At 43.0% G+C, this 22178-nt stretch overlaps 1 protein-coding gene and 1 long non-coding RNA gene across 3 annotated transcripts in view; one reads left to right on the top strand and one right to left on the bottom strand.

Annotated features, from left to right (window-relative positions):
• Positions 1–8179, top strand: part of LOC128121857 (uncharacterized) — a 223959-nt gene extending 215780 nt beyond the window's left edge. The window contains exon 4 of the long non-coding RNA XR_008222276.1: positions 757–8179. This is a non-coding gene — a long non-coding RNA (uncharacterized LOC128121857). The remainder of the gene's footprint in view (positions 1–756) is intronic.
• Shisa6 (shisa family member 6) overlaps positions 1–22178 on the bottom strand; it is a 314399-nt gene that overhangs the window by 175664 nt on the left and 116557 nt on the right. The gene's annotated exons all lie outside the window — the stretch shown is intronic.

The following is a 22178-nucleotide window of genomic DNA, read 5'->3' as shown; positions in this document are numbered from 1 at the left end:
TACTCTAGTGCTCTGGAGCTTTGCTTGTCTGAAAAGGAACTGAAGTTTCTGGATCACTTACTGCAGGCCAGGCAGAGGAATGGAGACCCTGCAAGCATGGCTTTTGAGACAACAGTAGATAACATTTTATAGTATTTTACAGTTTACACAGATTTCTTTTTGCATATACTACTTTTTTAACATTTTAGTCAATACCAACTGCATGTCATTCCTTATGTTTATTATTTTAATATTATCTCCCAAATTTATTGGTTGAAAAACTGAGGTCAGCGGGCAAAAAGCTGGGAGATGCCTACAGTCCTCTGACTGTAAATACTACATGCATTCCATTACGGATAGCTGGCTTTGCCAACACCTCATGAGGACCCAAGTTCCTAGAACTGGTCAGGAGTGGATCTTAAATCCCACCCAGGTCTGCTGCTTTCCAAGTCCAAAATCTTTCTGCATCCCTCACCCCAGTGGCCTCAGAGGTACAGCTGTGACTATTCTCCAAGACTGTACCCAAGAAATATAGTGGGGATGTAAGGAGGAAAATTCTAGGTGGTAATATCCAAGTTCATAGGAATTGATTCTGAGTGGGAGAAAAAAAGTAAACAGTGTTGATAGTTAATGAGCATTGTACATGATAAAAGAAGCCTGGGGTCAATCAAGTTTGCAAAATTTTGAGTTAAACAAATTGAAAAGCTTTGTGAAAACCAATTCTACAGATTCCTTTTTTTTTTTTTTTTTTTTTTTTTTTTGTCTGTCTTCAAACAGGGTCTCATGGTGGATCCTAGTTTGGCCTCAAAGTTCCTAGACTCCCACATCATCCTACCAATTGCTAGAAATAAAGGTGTGTATCACCATCCCAAATCCTCTGTGATCTTCAAAGGCATCTCTAAGGACAGTTTTCTGGAAATCACCCTATGAAATTCAGACGGAAATCACAGTGACTGCTTCAACCTTGGTTTGCTCGATGGTCCTCAAACTTGAGCAAGCACCCAACTCCCCAGGACTCCACACAGATCACCGGGCTCCTAGGTGGGAAGTGAGTCCTGATAATTGTATTTCTGACAAGTTCTTGAGTGTGATGGCTAATCCTCACAGCCAACTAGACTGTATTTGGAATCATCCTAAAGACTGGTGAGACATGCCTCTGGGTGTTACAAGGAGGATGTGTCCAGAGAGCATTAACTTACAGGAAAGACTCACCCTGAGTGAGGGTGGTTCCATGCTGTGTAGGCTGAGCATCTGGAGAGACTAGATGGAGTGAAAGGAGAAAGCGAGCGGAGCTGCACTGCCCTCTCCTTCCTGGCCCACCATGATGTGCACAGAGCTTCTCTGTCATGCTTCACCCACCATGGAAGGAATCTTCTAGACAATGAGCTGAATTAAACACTTCCTCTTTGAAGTTGTTTCTGTCAGGTGTCTGGTTATAGCACAAAAAGAGCAGCCAAACACCAGGCAAAGCAGATGATACACTATGCCTCAATGACTATATCTTGTGATTATTCTGTTGGGACTAGTGACAGGTCAGTCTTCAGCTGGACCCAGAGACAAGTTCAGAATGACATAAAAGCCTCTGCACCAATAAGAGAAGAAGGGCTGGTAAAAAAGAGAAGCCCCACGCAGGTGGACAATCAGAAAAGAGGAGTCAATGTCTCTTCTGTGTCATGATGATGCACCGAGCTGGTGGACGGGTGATAACAAAGATATGAGCAGGTATCACCAATTTCATAGGATGTCACTCAAACAACCAATCCTCCCCTCCATCCTGTAGAAACAGCTGTCAATCTCTGCCTATGTGTCAACTACCAGAGCCAAGGGACAAGGGAGCGTAGGCTGTCTCTGGGCCAACTGGAATTACAGAGAAGCAATTGTGAATGTATCAGGGCTGTAAATGGAAGTAAGCAAGAACTTGGTGATGTATGCTGGCATAGAAGCTCGAGAGTCCCCATGTCACAGGACAGAAAATCATACAGTCCAAGCCAGGAGCAAGGTGACTCCAAGCTTCGGAGCATGCATTCCACCACCTGCTGAATGCAACAGGGTGGAAGAGCATTGAGATGACATCTCGACCTCAGGTGCTACCACCCGAGCCCTCCTCTGACAGCTCTCTACAAAGCACTGGAGTTTGGTTCCACCTCAGTCTCTCTCCAGGTTGTCTTGACTTCCTGTCAGAATTCCATGGCCTTCCCAAATCTCTTTAGGAAGCACAAGTCAGAGGCAGTACAAAGGAGAAACTATCACCAGGCAGAGGGGACATTAAAGCAGAGAGGTCCTAGAGTGGGCTTCTGGACCTGAGCCGTGCTGTTGGCTCTGAAAAGAAAAGACTAGAAGGATGTGTTCCTACAAAGGAGAGTTGTGGCAAGAAACAGAAGGTGAAAATGGGATAGTATCCAAATGGTGATATCTATGAGACTCAATAAAATTCTGCATCTGTGAAACTGCATCAGCAGCCATGAGACAGAAACAAGCCAATGCAGACTGGTGGTGGCCTGCTGCATCCCTGGACCGCAGACTGGATGGAGAGGGAAATTGGTGATGGAGCATCCTAGGAGAGATTCGTGCTGCACGCTAAGCGAGAAGGACAAAGAGACAAACTCTGGTAGGACACCGCAGACACTCTAGGACTCGAAATCCATTTCAAATAAGACTCCCTGAGGAGGGACAGAAGGGACAGTTCAGAAGCAATAATTAAAAGTTAATTGTTTGCTGTTTTCCTGAGCAGATGGAAGACTTCAGTCTTTAAATCCAGAGAAAGAATCAAGTCTTCAACTATCTATTAGAAGGTATCAATATCTAAATATAGTCTGATGGAATGCCATTTAAAATTTAAGGAAAAGAAAGTTCAAAACAACCTCCTAAAACATGAAATCTATAGAAAGTGAAGTCATCCTCTCAATAATGGTGGGGAGACTGACAAGATGGCTCAGTAGTTTAAGGGCATTTACGGAGGAGCAGGGTTTGGCTCCCAGCACTCACAAGCACCTGCACCTTCAGCTCCAGGGGATCCTACACCCTCCTCTGGCCTCCACAGACACCTGTACTCACATACACATATAAACACATACATACAATTTTTGTTTTTAAAAATTATTCAGGACTCACTCCTTTGTTCTTGGGACAACATACTGGCAGAGGCCCATGTTCACCTAGAACTCAACTGACACTTCATTTCAAACCCATCTAAGCCAAAGGGACATAAAAATGGTCCCCATTTCCTTTGAGGAAGTTAAATGTGTTAATATACATAGTCCATATTACACAGCCTTTAGTGTTAGGCCTTTTTAAGAATTTGGTAATATTTTGGAATAAAGACCTTTTGGCTTCCTTTGCCCACTTCAAAATTCACTGGAAATAATGAAAGGAAGAGGAAGTAATAAAATTAGTCAAAAACATGCAGCTTTTTTTTTTATTAAATATAGATGGAGCAGTTGGAAAAATATCCCACAGATAAAAGCACATATAAAGATACATAGAGAAATCAATTCAAAGTTGACTAAGAACCTAAATATACAACATCAATCCTAAAAATTGTTAGGAGCAAATATAGGGTAATGTATATAGGATTATAAACTAGAAAAGAAATTATAGAAAAAACTTTAATCATGATACACCAAAAGCAATCATAAAACTATATATTCAAGACTAGTAAATACATGCGTATTAATATCAAGATAACATAAATATCTTCAAAGCAATAAAAGAGAAAACAATCCAAATTGGAAAAACCAAATAAAAAATGAATAGGCAACTTACAGAGGTGAAAACCCAATGAGCCAATACACATAAAGTAGTTTTCAGTCCCGCAAGTAATCAGGAAAATTCAAATTAAAACTCTAATGAAGGAGCATTTCACACCCAGTAGACTGGTAAACATATAAATGCCCAAGACTTCTGACTTGAGACCTAATGGAAGGATAATCAGTAAAATTGTCTTGAGAAGACCTGTGGCAGCGGCTGATAGAGTTGAGTATGGCTACTATAGAATCAGTGACTTTTTGTAGTTGTCCACCCTAGACCAACCTTCATGAGCTTATGAGAGGCTAAGCATAAGTGAGTTCAGTGCAAGAGTGTTTGTAATTGAGACAAACAGGGGTTCTACAATCCTACCCAGAAAAAAAAGTGATAAATCATGGTGTAGTCTTCAAATGTAATTCTGCAACAGTGCAAAGTGAAATGTAATGAGGGGAAGTGAACTGACACTTTAAATGTCAACATGGATGATCTCAGCTATAATGCTGAGCACACAAAGCAAACTGAAGAAAAACAGGGCGGCAGGATCGAGAAGGAGTTTTGAAATATGCAATATAATGTTTGATATTGTTCGAGGACATGGGCATGCATAATGTTATACAAACATGAAGACATTCAACACAATTTTCAATATATATTTCAAGGTAACAGTTACTTCTGCGGTAAGAATGTGAAAGTAGCTGAGAAAGTTGGGAGGAGCTGATCCTGTGCTCTGTTTCTTACACCGGGAAGCTGGAGATGTGTTTGACCATTAAATGATTCTGTTTTGTTTATTTATTTGTTCATTTGGTTGAGATAGGGTCATCTCCCAGGATGACCAAAATTTGGGATCTTCCTGTTTCAGCCCCCCCCCCAATGTAGAACTGAAGATTATGCTACTATGTCCAGCTAGATGGTTCTTTTCTCCAGTTATCTTCGTGGTGTATGTTTATGTTTAGTTGTTTGAGGACATAACTGCTCCAAGGTATGGTTGAGGTTTTTTTGTAGGTATAAGGGAGAGTATAGCCAGGCACATCTGGAAGAGTCCAGAGCAGAGAGAGAAAGCAGTACACTGAGCATGGCCTGGACTGGGCCATGAGAGCAAAGAGGAGGGAGGAGAGTGGAAGAGGAAGAGACAACCAGGAGAGAGGGGATCATAAGAGGAATATAAAAAGAGTGGATAGCCAAAATAGCAGGGTTATATGGAATGGAGAAGGTGGGGGAGGGAAGCCCATTAGCTAGAGAAATTTCGGGTACAGGGCGGGATGAGAAGCCCTGAGAAGAACCAGGACGCCAGCATGAACTCTGTAACAGGTCCTTGCGATTCTGAGTAAGCCTGGAAGCCAGCATCAACTTCTGTGGACTAATAGATACCACAGACAGCCATTTGTCCAGGGTTTCTTTTGAACCTGACACCCTGTAAATAATTTCTTATTTTATTTGCTGATAGATGTAATAAGATTATAGGTACTGTGTAGATGAATGGATAGATACATAATAGATAAAAGGGACAGAGACAGGTGTTGGCTGAATAGACAGTTTGATGGTAGATAGAATTATTAGTTTGCTTGGTTAAACTATTCTTAGTCGAGAATTTCATACGTTGTCAATTTTTTTTTCAAGAACAAAGATAACAGAGAGTCTCCAGTTTTAAGACTACCCATAAGCACCTGCTGGGAAATAATCTGCCAACAAAAGGCAAGCCACAGGATTTCTGAAACTGTAGCTGTGTGTGTTTCTAATCTTCAACCAGCCTTGGAATCCTAAAATTCCCTAAGGAAAGACTGGTAAAGCAGACTGCACAGTTTTAAACATTTGCAGAATTATCCTTATGGACAGCAGTAGGGCTAAAGGGCGCTGAGCCACCCTGGTGAAGCTGGTGAACAAACAGCAAAGAAAGTGAGGATGGAATAAACCAGAGAGCAGCCACAGACACAGAGTGAGAGCTCCAGCTTTGGAGGCTGCTTGCAATGCAGAGCATGCGCTTAGAGCTCCCATGGAACGGAGCTCTCAGGAGCCTGCGAGACAGCTGGAAGGACACCGAAGGCCAGAGTCCCAGACACACACACAAACCTGAAACTCCTCTGTGTAAAAATATGCCCAAGACCACAGAGGGAGCACATATAAAACCCCAGCAGGAGACTGTACTGCCCAGGATAAAGGGCCAGCCCTGGCTTACACACAGCTGAAGCATATCACTGACACACCAAGTGCAAATGTGTACATCAACTAGAAACAGACAATTGCCCCCACTTGCTGCTGACCCCACATGAGAAAGCAAGCTAAATCATTTTAAAGGCCAATGGACATATAAAACTAGCTAACCTTAACTCTTAATTAAGCAAATGTAAATAAAAATATGACACATTTTTTGTTTTTGTTTTTGTTTTTTTTTATTTTGGTTTCTGTTTTGTTTTGACTTGTTTTGGAGACAAGGTCTCTCTACATAGCCCTGGCTGTCCTGGAACTCGATATATAGACCAGGCTGGCCTTGAACTCACAGAGATCTGCTGGCCTCTGTCTCCCAAATGCTGGGATTAAAGATGTGCACCACCAGGCTCAGCCTTATAATGTACCTTTAAAAGAAAACTAAACAATTTCACTAAACCTAAGAATTCCATGACACGAGATGTCAAGGGAGTTACTTCATAGAACAATACCTACTCGGCTTGTCACCCAGCTGCTGGGAATTTTTCCTACTTACTGGCTTTCCAATTTTTCCACAAGTTGGAACCAGCATAAACAGCACAGGGTTGACTGCAGAATTTTTGCCAGTGAATAACAACTATGAAAAGACTGAGGCAGAGCAGTATGTACCAATGGCAAAGATTTCCAAGGCACAGGGAAAAGTGAACGAGGAGGAGAAGGAAGAGGAAGAAGGTGAAGAGGAGGAAGAAGTGGGAGAGACTGCCACAGTGAGGCGCAAAACAAAGTCTCAATATGGCCCCTTTTATATAGAGAATAATTAGAAGTTATACAATGAGAATATCAGCAGGCCCATTGCAAGGAAGATGTTTTATGCAAGCAACATATTTTTCTGGTAATAAACTTGCTTACAACATTCATTCCTTTGGGAGAGGGCCTGGGATGAAAGGAAGGAGATGCTTAACTTTGATTTTTTACTAACTTACTGTTTGAATTTTTAAACCCGTGCATGTTCTCTGCTTACTTTTCACAATATTTATAGAGCATATGAGAACCAGGAAGAGGGGTTAGGCTCTGTATTTTCCCCTCTTCTTTAACAATAAAAAATAAAAATCCCCAATCCAAGGCATTCTATAAACAGAAGGTAGCCCAGGAAGCCAGCCACTTTTCTGTGGGTAAATGACAGACACTGACGCCCACCTCAGAGGAAGCTGGTGGGGACTGAACGCAGTGATGCGTATCAAGGACTTCCGCAGATGCCCCACACTAATAATCCCTCCAGAAATGGTCTTGGCTCTTGTATTAAGCCCACTCCTCTCCCTTTTCCATGTAGGGAGCTTCACACTGACCTTGAACCAGAAAGAGGTCCAGTCACAAAGAGATAGAGAGCCCCGGCTTTGGCATCCAGCCTGAGGGCTCCCCCTCCCCCTCCCCCTGCCAGTGGACCTCTGGAGTTCCTCCATTTCCCATGAGCCTCAGCCTAGCTCTATAAGGGAGAGGCTAGAAACCAAGAGACTGAGCTTCCTCAGGTAGTCACTTTCTGATGAGCAAACCAGGGGAATTCCAATCTGGTTCTAACAAGGTAAACTGAAGGAAGATTGTTCTATTTGCCTGTGGATTATTTCTAGCTTAAAAATCTCTAACAGGGAACTATGTGAAATGCTCTATTTATCTCATGTGACAATTCTGCTTCATGCTCACACTAACCTATGGTGACCTTGTACTCCAGCACCCACAAAGAAGCACCTCTACTGTGAAAAACCCCCATCCAAGGTCTTCCTTCTGCCTAGGCTGTATGTAACCTTGGGAGATGACAAGGAGCATGACCAGACACCTGTCCCTGTACCTCCATGAAGGTGAGGTATCCACAGCTGTGAGGACTCTGAATAAACCCTCGACTGCAGGACACACTCATGGACAGAGAAGGAAGTATACAAGGCCAGAGCAGTAAGCAGGGAGTAGTCTCAAGGTCACAGAAAGTCTTGGGTTCAATCTTATCAGGATGGAACCCTTCATCCTATAGTGCAGTCCTGGGAAGATCTCATCAGATATGGTGGGGGAGGGGCCAAGGTTCTAATACCCAGCTTGATAACCACCCAACAAGGGATCATCCTCCAGAAAGAAACTCACATATATCAGCTCAAATAAATGCTTCCTAGTCACCAGTTTTATCAGTAAAGATACAAAACCCAAATAAACAAAAACATAAATATGCTTTTAATAAGCATCTCAAGCTGTGTCAAAAGACAAAGACAGAGCAGAGCATGGTCAAGAGCAAATTCTAGGTCAATTTTATCCACTGTGACAGGAGATTTTACCAGTGTCTCTTGAATGTTATATATTCTTAGGGATAAATTTTGTGGGTTGGGAAGGGGTGGGAGTTGTTAATGTATTACACAGTCTAGCTAAGTATGGTAGTACAATCTTAATTATTCAACAGATTGGGGCAGGAGAACTACAAGTTCAAGGCCAGCTTGGGCAATAGAGCAAGTTCCAGGTAACACAGGCAACTTGGTAAAGACTGTGTCATTGGAGATGTAGATTACCCTAACAGATACAAGGCTTTTGCTCAACCTTTACCACTACAGAATGGGACATAAGAGAAAAGAAAAAGAATAAAAATAAAATGTGCAAAAAAAAAAAAACTTTAGAAGTCATACCTTTTGTGTATCCTAAGTATTTACCAAGGCAAAGAGTGGGAGGACTGTTTGGAGGTGGTAATATCAACTTTTAGAAATTTGAGGAGGTCTAAAACTTTTATCTAGTTCCTGCCTTTAAGGCAGAATCAGAGGACTCAGAAGCTGAACTAAAACTAAGGTGTGTCTGAGGTCACTTTTTCTAGGCTCTGTATTGATGGATGAGAAAATTGGTGTTGGGAGGGTTGTCAGCCCTAAGTCATGGAGATTAGACTGCTGGCCTCTGCCTTCTGAGACCAGCACTCTTCCCAATGCCCCTACACAGCCTACAGCCTACCCTGTGAGGGAGGAAATGACACTAAAGCTTATTTCTACTCCAGGGGACCCCAGTGCACCATTTATTTTTCTCTTCAGTTATATGTTGGCTGCGATCCCCTTGGAAAATAGCCCAGCACAACCAAATCCCCGCCTTTGACTGCAATCAGAATCTCAGAGCTGTCTCATTGTCTTAAGCAGGACTCTGGCCAAGAGCAGTCCTGAAGAAGACCAGCAGAGGACGTGGAGAATGCAGGAGCTCTCTGCAGGGAGAACAGCTCTTTCTTTAACCGCTCCAAATATCTTGCAAGGTCAAGGAGTTTAGGGTAAACCTCAGAGCTCAACTAAGAATTGAGTGAATTGAAGAGGCCTCTCTTGTTATCATCTGCTGATAGGCAGTTTCCTAGTCCCAGGGAGACTAAGTCCTGTTTTCACCTCTTTCTACAAAACTACAGTGCTTCCTACAAGTATATCCAAATTAATGGGCTTAGTGAGCACATCCTGAGAAACTGCCACCACTTTGTGCAATTCGGACCCTGTGCCATGGTGCTAAAGCATTGGAAGAAAGCACCTCTGATGGTCTACAGGAAAAATCGTACTGTTTTTCTCTGTTTCACCGATGTGGAAATGGTCTTGGAGAGGTGAAATAGTTATCAAAGTCAGAATGGCTACTCAGTAATTTAGGACAGAGGCATGGCTCCCTCCACTGAGGGCTCCGGTCATTTACCATGGTTCCAGGGAAGCTAGGCCTGGGGTGCCAACTAACTCCAGACAGAGGAAAAGAACACAGGCTTCCAATCAATCAGTCTAGCTCTGACACCAGCTCACTCAGTGGCTCTAGGCAAAGTGCTCAGGCTTCCTGAGCCTCACTTACTCTCGCTGGTGAATGGGAATGTGCCTGCCTCCTAAGGCTGTGGTGAAGATTGAGGCAAACGCATTTGTGCATATAATGTACAAAGAACACTTACTTGCTAAAGATGATTATTGTCCCTACTATCATGGGGAGAATGTTCTTCAAGAATAACTGAACATTTCTAAATGCTCCAGGGAGAAGAAACACAGGAAGATCCTTTAGATTCAAGCATCTGCAGTGTTCCGGAGAACTCTTGCTTCTACCTCACATCTACGAGAATGTCAAGGTTCTGTCCCTCTCTGGTTTAAGGAACTCATTAAAATGCACATAGAAATGGCTTAGAAAGGAGAGACTGGGAAAAAGCTGAATCCTGATTCATCGCTCATCTAAAAGGCAATTCTGCGTCTCATATCTGCCTGCCCTGGTACCATGTGGTCTTGAGTCTTTCATCTTGGTCATGAGATACGTGGATTGGACCACTGTTCTGGGGACACAGCATTGCTTAGAAGCAGCTAGAGATGGACACTGTATGATCTACATGGCGTCCTTTTGTGGGGCATCTATCTTGACATCTCCTGGTTACAGTTCCTTGGACAAATGGGTCATATGAGAGTCTTGGGGTTTAACTCAAGAGGCATTATATGGTCCACTTATGTTTGAGGCATGCCACCTACTCTAAAATATGAAGGGGAAACCATTCTGATGTGGACAGAACAAAGCAGACACTAGAGGGAACAATTTAGGAACCATGGCTTTTCTAGACTTAAACTCAAAGAGAGACTAAGTTGGGTTATGGACAATTAAGCTCCCAGAAACTTTCTTTCCTTGATCAGTTGAGTGGCAGTGGTCTATGCTGACAACCACCTGGTCCTACATATCATTACATTACATCACACTCACCCAGCAGAGACACCAGTGACAAAGCCCTACCAGCTGCACTGAGGAGCCATAGGACTTCAGGCTAGTCATTGTCCTCATCTGTCATACAACTTAATCACAGTTTGTGGTAACTAAATTAATCAACTCATATAAAGTGTTTAAGACCCTAACTAGACATGTTAACTCAATAAGTGATTATCATCGCCATTCAAAGCTGAGCAAGGGAGTCTGGCAGAAAAAAAAAAAATTATACCCAGTGCTAAGGACTGTCACAAAACATTTGGGATGGACCCATGTGTGGGTGGGGGTGGGGTGGGAGTCACCCTGACCATCTGGATTAAAAACTCAACTCCATTTCTTATTAGCTGTGTGATTTAAGACAAGTTAGTGAAATTTCTAGTTCATTCATCAGTCATACAATCAAAAGGATAAGGAAAATAGTAGACCCTTGCTCATCAGATGATTGAAAGGATTTAATAAGTAGATGCACATAAAGCAAGCACGCATGAAGGATGTGCCTAGATCTGGGAAGTTCTATAATTTTCATCAACTCTGTGTCTTCCTGGGATCTCCTAGAGGTAAGAACCACATGCCAAAGACCCACCCCCACCCCTACATATACACACACTGTTCCCAGACTTTTTTGCAGTGTTACCTGGTGTGCTGACTAGTTTTATGTCAACTTGACACATGCTAGAGTCACTGGAGAGGACGGAGCCTCTACTTTGATTTGAGAAAGTTGAGAAAAATGCCTCCATAAGACTGGGCTGTAGGCAAGCTTGTAGGGTATTTTCTTAACTAGTGATTGATGAGAAAGGGCCCAGCCCATTGTGGGAGGGATCACTCCTGAGTGAGAGGGCCTAGGTTCTATGTGAAAGCAGGCTGAGCAAGGCACGTGGAATAAGCCAGTAAGCAGCACTCCTCCATGGCCTCTGCATCAGCTCCTGTCTCCCGGTTCTGCTCTGTTTAAGGTCCTGTCCTGACTTCAGTCAGTGATGAAAGTGATGTGGAAGTGTGAGCCAAACAAACCCTTTCCTCTCCAAGTTGTTTTTGGTCACGGTGCTTCATCACAGCACTGGTAACCTTTTCTTTGCTTTTTGTTTTTTTGTTTTTTTTTTCTTTTTTTGAGACAGAGTTTCTCTGTGAAGCTCTGGAGCCTTTCCTGGAACTCACTCTGTAGCCTAGGCTGGCCTCAAACTCACAGAGATCCGCCTGCCTCTGCCTCCCCAGTGTTGGGATTAAAGGCGTGCACCACCACCGCCCAGCTTTGGTGACCTTTTCTAGGACACCTGACTCCCGAGACCTCCAGCACTTCCTGCTTTCTGTGCCCCTCAGCCTGTGACTTTGCCTTTTACCCCCCAAAGAAGTCTGAGTGGGAAAGAAGGAGTTGTTATTTACAGGATATTTGCATTCATCCTCTTCTCTTTGTCTTTTTTGCGTTTTAGGGGGAAGTGAACTGGTCTTGTTCCCGTCACAGCCTAACACATATCTCCTTTCATCTTCTCAGATGAGCTCAGAGTTATCATCCTCCTCCTCAGTCAACGATTTCTCCCCTCGATGAACTTATCCACAGTAGAACTTATCCACTGGCTCACAACCTTAAATGCAACTTCCCCTTTGCCACATGCTCCCTCCCCTCCCCTGCCAGGCACTGCTTCCTTTCTCTGCCACCCTTCACAGTGAAATTTGTCAAACACTGGTAAACCCATCTGTCCACCTCTCCACTTGTTAGCCTAAGCCTTTTCAGTAATGGATTAAGAACCACTGTAATTACATCAGCAAAAGTCTTGTTTACAAGTAAGATCAGACTCAGGAGCATGAGGCCTGGGATTTCAACATACTCCTCTGAGTATGTTATGCTTAATACATCTCCAAAGGCTCAAGTATTGGAAGTCTAATCCATAAATTCATATGTTGATGTATAGAGTGGGGAACTTTGGAAGGTAAGGAGGGTGAGATGATGTCCTTACTCTCCCCATGAGGTGTCCTCAGCCATGATGACACAGTAAGAAGGCTCTTACTAGATACAGCCCTGTGTGTGATCTTGATTCCCAAACTCTAGAACTGCAAAGAGGAAACTTCTTTATAAAGTATCCGATTGCAGGCGTTTTGATAAAGGAATACAAAATGGACCACGACAATTCGCAGCAGTCAAAGGAAAGCTTCATCATTTCAACTGTTCCTCCCTCAGCCTTCCTCAAAAGCATCACTCCAACCAGGATCCTAGCTCTTGTCTCTCCCATATCCTCCCTGGAATTAGCAAATACTTTCAGGACTATCTGAAAATGCATTTCAGAGACATTCTCTTCTGGTCGTCCATAAATCTTTTGGGAAGCTTTGTGTGTTGTAGATAAAATATTCCTGCTCTATACCCCAACTTGTCCACACCAAAGTATTTACTCAAGAAATTTGAGTGTATGTTCAATTATGTTCAAGAATATATTTATTATAGCTTTATTTATAACAGTGAAAGAACAGAAATATTAGAGTTCTCAACAAATACAGATTGAATAAATACATTCCAGCACCTGTACAAAATACATTTCTTCACAAAGTGTAAACTATTAGCAGAGGCAATAGCATGAACGACTCACAAAGAAGATGAAAATGCAAACACACAAGAGTACATATTATATAATTCCATCCACACAATGGCTATGCCAACCTCTTTTGAAAGAGACCCTAAAACAACAGCAAGGCTATTTGATGACAGAAGTCAGAATGGTGGTTATCTTAAATTTAGAATATAAACGGAGGAATTTTATTGAGTGATTGAAATGTCCTGTATTTTTTTTCTAGGTGATTGAATAAGAAGGGAATATATGGACAGACAGATGGATGACAGATATAGGTAAATATTCTATTAAATACTTAGGATTAATACTTTACATAGAAAATATGTTTCTATATTTCTGTATTTTTCTTAGACTCAATTCAAACAAAAATAACTATAATATTCTTAGTATTCTAGTTCCCAAAATGTCTATATTTAGTTAGCTGTATAAACCACAGGCCATCAAAGCTACAAGGGCTCTTAGAACCAGCCAATATTCACCTCCTCATTAGCAAAACAGGAGAAAAAGGAGTCAAGACAGAGGACGTGAATTCTAAAACTTGGTGTCCAAAGGAAACCAGGTTAGTGTAAAGCAGCCTACTGCCTCCACCTTGCTGAGGGGCTCTGCCTTCCCCATGCTCCTGCTCAGAGATTTAGGATGTGACCATTGAGAGTTGACCTCCCCCCCCACCCCCCCCAGACAACGGACAGCTCAGCAAACTTCCCTCATAAGAAAGAGAGCCCACAGGGAAGCCAGCCAGAGAGAGATGCAGAAGGGAGTCATCCAGGAGAAGTGGCACGTAGATGGGGCTCTGATAAGAGGCACCAGCTCTGCCTCTAATAAAGCCATAGAAGCTGAGATGCTATGTGGGTGAGAAATGAGGGAAGGACTCCAAAAGAGTATGGACAGTACAAGCCAGGAAGCAGAGAGTATTCATCTCAGCAGCTGGCTTGAAGACATTTATTCTCCCAAGAAACTCGGTGCAATGGGTGACAAGGGATTTAAGGCTCAGAACTCCTTCAAATACTTAAGTAAAAAGTGTTCTCAGTGAAGGATAAAGTCAGGCTGAATCCAGATGACATGTAATAAGTCTCTAGGTTTAGGAGATCTCTGATCCACAGGGAAGGACCTCATACTAAGAAGCGGTAATCACTCTGGCTGTGGCACTTGACTACAAGCATCATACAAAATCTCATTTAATTGAAATTCTGAAATCACCTTGCATTGCATGTATTAATTTTCCCCACACGGCACATAAGAAAGTAAAGTCCTTCTCATTTTAGATCATTTGTCTAAAACCACACAGTGAGCAAGGTAAGTCTTGGGGATTTGAGCAAAGCTTGTTTTACTCCAAAGCCTGTGGCTTTTCAGGCTGTCATGAGAAATAAAGATATACTATACTGCAGGAAAGTGGGATTAGTGAAGCCACGAGGCAGGAGGCCGACAGAGGTCAGGTTCCAAAAAAGTGGGCCAGGAAGAAGGATGTGGGACCTAGACTTAAGCTCAATAGTGCAAAGTGGAAAGATTACAGCATGTGGAAGAACATGAAGCCTGGGCTGGAGCAACTGCTCACAACCCCCAGGGAGCTACTGCATATGGCTGCCAGTCTGTTCTAGTCAGAGGGGAGGGAGAGAAAAGCCCCCGAATCCAGAGGCTGTAAACAATCTCCTCTGTGAAGATCTGTGGTGCATGTAATCTTCTCTCTGGCAGTGGTGGGCCCCTGCTTCCTGGCCCCTTAGGTTTGATGTCTTTGGTGTACAAGAAGGAGCAAAGGGAGCCCATTCAGCCACCCCACATCTAACCCAACACCCTGCACATGATGATCATGAGCTGCATGTCGAGTTAATTAATTAACAATTTTGGTTTGCTTGTTCACAGTCTATCTGAGGCTGAGTCACGGCACTGCCACTTTATCTGCAGTAGCCAGATGCCTCCCCCTTAAGTCACCCACATCATCTTCTCAGTTCTCTAAGCCCCTTTGAATTCCACAGCCATTTGGCTAGGGGTGGAGCTCAGTGGTAGAGGCTGTGCTTATCCTGCATGAGGCTGTGGGTTAAAAGGCCCCAGCACTGCAGGGACAGGAAATAAGAACTGTATTTAGGGGTACAAAGGAAACCAAACATTCCTTTATTCACTCGCTCGGCAGAATGATGAGTAAAGATTCCTTTTGTACTTCCTCTGTTTAATGACAGAGAGAATCACATTTTTAGGGCCCATTCCATCTTTGAAAAGAAAACATCAGGGGGTGGAGAGACAGCTCAGAAGTTCGCTCACTTGTTGCTCCTGCAGAGGACCTGGGTGTGATTGCTGGCACCATCCTTCCTCACAACCATCCCTAACTCCAGTTCCGGGGAATCAGATGCCCTCCTCTCACCTCCCTGTGTATCAGACATGCATGTAGTGCATATACATTTATACATACATACATACATACATACATACATACATACATACATGCAGGCAAAAAATTCAAACACATAAAATAATATTAAAATAGAATACTTTAAAATAAGTTGACTTTTTATTGAAAAATAACTAGGAAGAAATCTTATAATATGTGATTTCCCTTCAAACTAATGATTTAAAACAACTCTTATGAAAACGTTGTAGATGGGAACTAAAAAGATAAGAAACTTAGTTATGTGGAAGGAAGCTGGAGAGACAACTCAGCAGTTGAGAGCACTAGCTACTCTTCCAGAGGACCAGGGCTCAATTCCCAGGACCCAAGTGGAGGCTCACAACCACCTCTAATTCCAGTCCTAAGGGACTTGACATTCTCTTCTGAATGTTTCAGGCACTGCATTCACGTCACATGGCAAACAGGCATACAGCTCTCTCTCTCTCTCTCTCTCTCTCTCTCTCTCTCTCTCTCTCTCTCTCTCTCTCTCTCACACACACACACACACACACACACACACACACACACACACACACATGAATTTTTAAAAGTTGATGTGGAAAAAAATTAATGTACAAAAGAACTACATTATTTGGAAGAGAATGTAGTGAGGTTTTGCACCAGGGAGCGTGTATTATAAAAAGAAGAGCAGAAGAGGTACAAGAATAAAGAAATGAACAGAAAGGAAATGCCAGAAAAGAGATGCTGATGCGCTCAAGGAATGAAGACAGGATAAAGATGTCACTGAGGCCAATGGGGGGAAGAAAAAGAAAAATAACAGATTAGCACTGGTTGACCAGGGCACAAAAATCAAACAGACGTAAGGGAAAATAACCCTTGAATTATGTTGAACGTCATCGTGTTTTTCCTTCAAGATTTGAACTAGGAGTTTGTAAGAGTATTTGTGCATGCAAAATGATATATAACCCCAGGGTCCCTGTTAAGACACTTCAGAGTCATATGGAATCCACACATCTGTGAAATTATAGATCATGTAAATACCAAAAGCCCTGGGCCAGAGAGAGAGAGGACCAACGGCTAGTCACCATGCCACCATTCCAGCTGCTTCCTCAGGGCCATGATGCTTCTATATCACTGAATAAGCTTCCTTTATCTGAGGAATTTTTAGGTGATATATCCTTTTCACCAACATACAAGAGTATAATGTATGATATCAGTTAAAACATGTTCTGTACAGTCTGGAGACTTTAATATGAAAAAAAGAGGCAGAAAAGAAACAGTAGAAAATATTTATGAATATCTCCCTACTCTTTGGTAAGAGACGTCCAATTGGAGATCAAAGGAGGAAGAAATAAAAGAAAGAATAGGTCACATTTTACAAAAATAGTTTTAGAAGATGATAGAAAAAGTCACCACAAACATGGGCCCATGTTCATAGCATTATTCACACTACCACGGTCAAAGGGTGAAGTAACCAAAGTATTCACTCGTGGATGAGCGCATAAATAAATGTGATATGGATGTACAATAGATTATTCTTCTGTCTTATAAAGGACAGAGGTCTTGTCACAGGGTACAACACAGATGAAAGTCGAGGATATTGCAGTAAATGCAATAATCTGAAACAAACAACAACAACAACAAAAAGACGTACTATATGGATCCTATTTAGCTATCCAGAGAAGTCCAATGTACAGAGACATAAAGTAGAGTGATGAAGACAAGGAGCTGGGGAAAGCAGAAGAGGAATCATCGCTTAATGTTCAACATGAAACCTTTCTGGAGATCTGCCCTACAACAATTGGAATAGACAACATTATTGAACAATGTATACCTAATGGTGGTTGAGATGGTAAATTTTGTGTTTACATGTACTTCACCAAAATTGTACATTTAAAAGCTCATCTTTTTCATATACATATACAAAAGTTCCTGCAGATAAGAGATAAGCTTCCTTGGGGGACATGTGATACACAGACAGGAAGGAAGATAAGTCACACAGTATCTCTTTAGGGCAATTGACTGATGAGTAATTAGAGTGTAAAAACATGCACACCCTTTGACTTAGTAATTCCACTCCTAGCAAGGGAATTCCCCTCTATCCAAGGGAAATAATTACAGACCTAGCAGAGATTTGTGTGCAGTGATTGTCATCACAGCATTATCTGTAATAATGTAAAACTAGACCAAGCTCAATTTGATCAACAAGAGAATGGCTGAATAAATTAAGTTATATGCGAGGGGTAGATGCCATGCAGTCATTTGCTGGGAGTTTTTTCTAGAATATTTTAATGCCAGGAGAAAGACTCACAAAGTCCTATTAAGTAAACGAAATGTTTACAATAATATATAATGTTTACATCTTTGAAAACACAGGGAGAGATACTCATAGGCCAGGAGAAGAGTGTAACAGTAGTTCTCAAGGGGCTGGCTATATGGGATATGAGTGATTTTCTACCCTCTTCTGTGTTTTCCAGGTATTTCTCAACAGACAAGTATTTCTTCTACAGTGAGAAGTATTTCATATTGGGAATAAGGTGCATTTTGATGGGTTGGGGTAATTCATCACTGAGCAAAGTAGTGGCTTGTACAAGAGTCACCCAGGGCAAGGCCTCATCTGACCATCACAGGCTCAGTAATCAGTGCAGCCTCCCTGCTGGCTTTTTGCAGTCATCTCTTGACATAGAAAGCATAATGATGAGGGGGTGAAGCTTGAAGAGTTGCTCTTTGTCCCAACTTCCTTCACCTAGGAAAGCCATTCTCTGGCTACCATGCAGGTCCTCATACAGCCTTTAGATAACAGAAAAACAACTAGCATCAGACTCCAGCTCACCTAGCAGGGACTTTACTAGGTAATGTGAAAGGGACACCATGAGACCTGGGTTCTGGGAGTGAAGGCAGGTGTCCTGAATCAACAAGGAATGTTGCGCTGTTCTTCCCTAAGGACTATCCTCCTAGATCAGTGGCTAGATGCAGTGTCAGGACCTGCAGAGGCCAGACAGACAGATACAATGGCTGTAGCAGGCAGCAATCAAGAAGAGGCCCCCCAATTCTCTTGTTTATTTAGGAGAGACTTAGCCATTAACACTCTCATCTACTTGGTGTGAACTTTAAATAAGATGTTCCAATGAAGTGGGTAGAGGAAGCTACTTTGCTGCAACTAGGGAGAGTAATTGTGCAGGATGTTTGCATCTGCTGAATGGCAGCTTTGGGAGCTGGCTTCATGCGTGTGAGACAGACCAGCCGGGACAGCCCCAAGGAGACAGCTGAAGGCAGCTGCCTTCACATAGGCTGAGGGAGTTGGTTTGGGCAGACTGCATACTATCTCTAATTCAAACTGTCTAGACTGGTGCTTGAAGCTCTAAGCACCCAACTGAGGCCAGGGTATTATACATCTCAACAGGGAAGACAGGAGATTGCTGTTAGTCTGCTCATTAATCCAGTCCTATAGCACATGGGAACAGCATATCCTGGAGCTCATCTGTGGGTCTTATGTCCCTACAGAAATTTCTCCACATACAAAAAAAATTTGCGCCAGTTAATATACACACATCATCCATGTGTATATCCTGTCTGTCTACTAACAGTTGTTGGTGTGGTGTTCACTACTCTGGTCTCTGCTGCCATGTTGCTCCTTGAGAAACAGGGTATACTCAATATATGTGTTTTGATGCTGAGTGCAAACGTCATGGAGCATTCACCAGTTGTGGTAGTTTGAATGTAATTGGCCCCCATAATCTCATAGGGAGTTGCACTATTAGGAAGTGTAGCCTTGTTGAAGTAGGTGTGGCCTTGTTGGAAGAAGTGTGTCACCATGGAGGTGGACTTTGGGGTCTCCTATGCTCAGGGAACCACCCAGTGACTAGACCACTTCCTGTTGCCTGCAAATCAAGATGTAAGAACTCTCAGTTCCTTCTCTAGCACCGTGTCTGTCTGCATGCTGCCTTGCTTCCCACCATGACGATAATGGACTAAGCCTCTGAAATTGTAAGTGAGCCACCACAATTCAATGTTTTCCTTTATAAGCCACCACAATTCAATGTTTTCCTTTATAAGCCACCACAATTCAATGTTTTCCTTTATAAAAGCTGCTCTGGTCATGGTGTCTCTTCACAGCAATAGAAACCATAAGTAAGGAAAGGTGCAAAGCCACACAGAGATACTCTGTCTCAAATAACAAAATGAAAAAAGAAAGAAAGAAAGAAAGAAAGAAAGAAAGAAAGAAAGAAAGAAAGAAAGAAAGAAAGGAAGGAAGGAAGGAAGGAAGGAAGGAAGGAAGGAAGGAAGAAACCATAACTAAGACACCAGTCATCAGGCAGATTATGTTGGAGATTAAAAGGAATATATGCTGATTCTTGTCCCTATGTCCTATGTGTCCCTTTGTGTCTAGACTTAAAAACCTGCTATCTGCCTCTTGTCTCTGTTCTGGGCCCTAGGAAGCTGTCTCTATGGATTGTAGGTCCCGGCCTCCCTTTTCAGCCAGATGTCAATCCTACCAGGAGATGGTAGGATGATGGGAGAAAAAATGATATTTTTCTTTTTGTTTTATTAAGTTTGGGATGGCTATTATATTCCTCCATGGGGCTAGCACTAACTGTCCTCTAGTAATGCAACACCCTGCTTCATAAGGTACTGGTGAGTAATAACAGATTTTAACAATCAGTAGCATCCAGTACCACAAGATATTAGAATCATATCTAGTGTGTGTGTGTGTGTGTGTGTGTGTGTGTGTGTGTGTGTGTGTGTGTGTGTGTTGCATGTGAAAACATGCATGCAGAACTGGAAATTGAACCCCAGGCTTCCTGGATTCTATTATTTTGCCCTTCCTACCCTTAATCCTGAAGTGATTCTTCTGGATAAAGAGCAAAGTCGACGTGGTAGACTAGTGAACTGCACACACTCCCAGGAGGACCCTTAAGGAAGTCATAACACAGGCTGCAAAGAAAAGGGCTGGACATGTGCTCCCACCAACAGCAGTCACCAACACAGGCAGGCATAGTCTTCAGGTGTGGCTAGAACAGTTACGCATTGCCCTCATTAATTCCAATGTCTCAGGGACCTACAGAGCTGAAAGGCTGAGCGGATGAAAGAGCTGCCATGAAGCCTTCATCATGAGCCCCAGAAGACAGACAGGGTCCAGTGGTTTGTACAGGCTAGAGTTCCTCACTGCCCCCAAGTTTGGAAGTCCGCTGTGTGGGGTGCTTCATTTTCAACATGCCCAACTAAAAGTAGTAAAAAGGGAGCAGGCCCTGGCTTCACAGCTTAGGACTCCCATCTGGTGAAGGCACTTCTCAGAATGATGAGTGAGAGCGTTTCTCTGTTGCCCAGGGGCTGAGGGTAGGCAAAGCTGGCCCAGACCATAGACTCTGCCTTCTCTCAGGTTCTGTGTACAGGTCTGGAGTATGGGACTCGGTTGGTTTTCCTGGGGAAGTTTCAATGACAAGTTTCACCTACTGTGTGCACAGCTAAATGGGAAGTCATGGAATCATCAGAAAGAATTTGTACTTACAGGGTAATAATAGCCTGCCTAGCCATCCCACTTTAGAAAGTGGGACCAGAGAGACATCTTCTCTTTCCCATTCTGCTCCAAATCATGACCTTGCTTGCTTCTCAGGAAGCTGGCTGCTAGGACTTTTGAAGCCAGTTTGATGATTGGACATATTCACATCTGAAAGCCCAACAGCAGGCGAACAGAGATGGAGCAAGCTTCCAGTCCTGTTTCATTTAAAAATGGCCATTCTGTTTCCGGAGAGAGAACAAATGGGGAAATCACTGTGTGAGTGCGGTGGGGGGTGCAGACCCATGCTCACAAACAAGGCTCAGACCATCTGGTCCCATTAGCGGCTGTACCCTCTGAACTACACCCAGTGGACAGAGACACAGCTGCCTGAGCTGATGTGTGAGCTCCTCCAGGCCTCTCCAGTCTCTAGATGCCCAAGGCTTTCCATGTGACCTCGAAGGCATTGCCAGCACAGCTGAAATGTGCCTCATTAATGTACTCCCATCTGCTCTGTGCAGCCCCCAACTGACTGGATGGGTGGGTCCCAGCTTAGTGGGCATCCTTGTTAACAAAAGAGACCTAAGTGACCTCTCCTGGCATTCCCACACTACACTGGGATGTGTAGGCATGAGTGCTCCTTAAAGTGGGCTCCTTGGAGCAGCAGTCCGAGGATCACAGGTCTTTGTGGGAAATGCACCTTAGTCCCAGACTTACTGAATCAGAATCTGCATTTGAATAAGGGTCCCTGGTGATTTTCATGTGCCCGGGGATTCAAGAAACATTAGTGTAAGACAGTGATTCTATACCAGGAGTGATTTTTGCATTCACAGGGGACATCTGTCAACATCTGGAGACATGTTTGGTTGTTCCAGCTGCGGATGGAGGAGGTATATGGTGCCCTAGAATAAAAGTCAGAGTGATTGATCCAACATCTGACAAATAAACAGCCCCCTACAAAACAAGAGTATTCAGTTAAAAAAATACCCAGAGTGCTGAGGGAGAGACACCCTGCAGTAGAAATAAAAGGAAGAGTTTACTGGGATCCATCCCTATGATTCTCTTCTTCATAGTTCAACTGCAATTATTTAAACATGAGTTTCTACGGCACGCTCAGGACAACTCTATAAACAGATGTCTTCTTCCAGTATGTAATCCCTGAAGGCAGGAGTGATGGCTTCCATTGCAGAGCCACATTAAAATCTAAATTACGAACAGAAAA

This window comes from Peromyscus californicus, unplaced genomic scaffold (genome assembly GCF_007827085.1).
Source record: "Peromyscus californicus insignis strain IS unplaced genomic scaffold, ASM782708v3 Scaffold_3__1_contigs__length_106647218, whole genome shotgun sequence".
In the NCBI taxonomy this organism is placed as follows: Eukaryota; Metazoa; Chordata; class Mammalia; order Rodentia; family Cricetidae; genus Peromyscus; species Peromyscus californicus.
The sequence above is the reverse complement of the archived record's forward strand: the minus strand, read 5'-3'. Positions and strand labels throughout refer to the sequence as shown.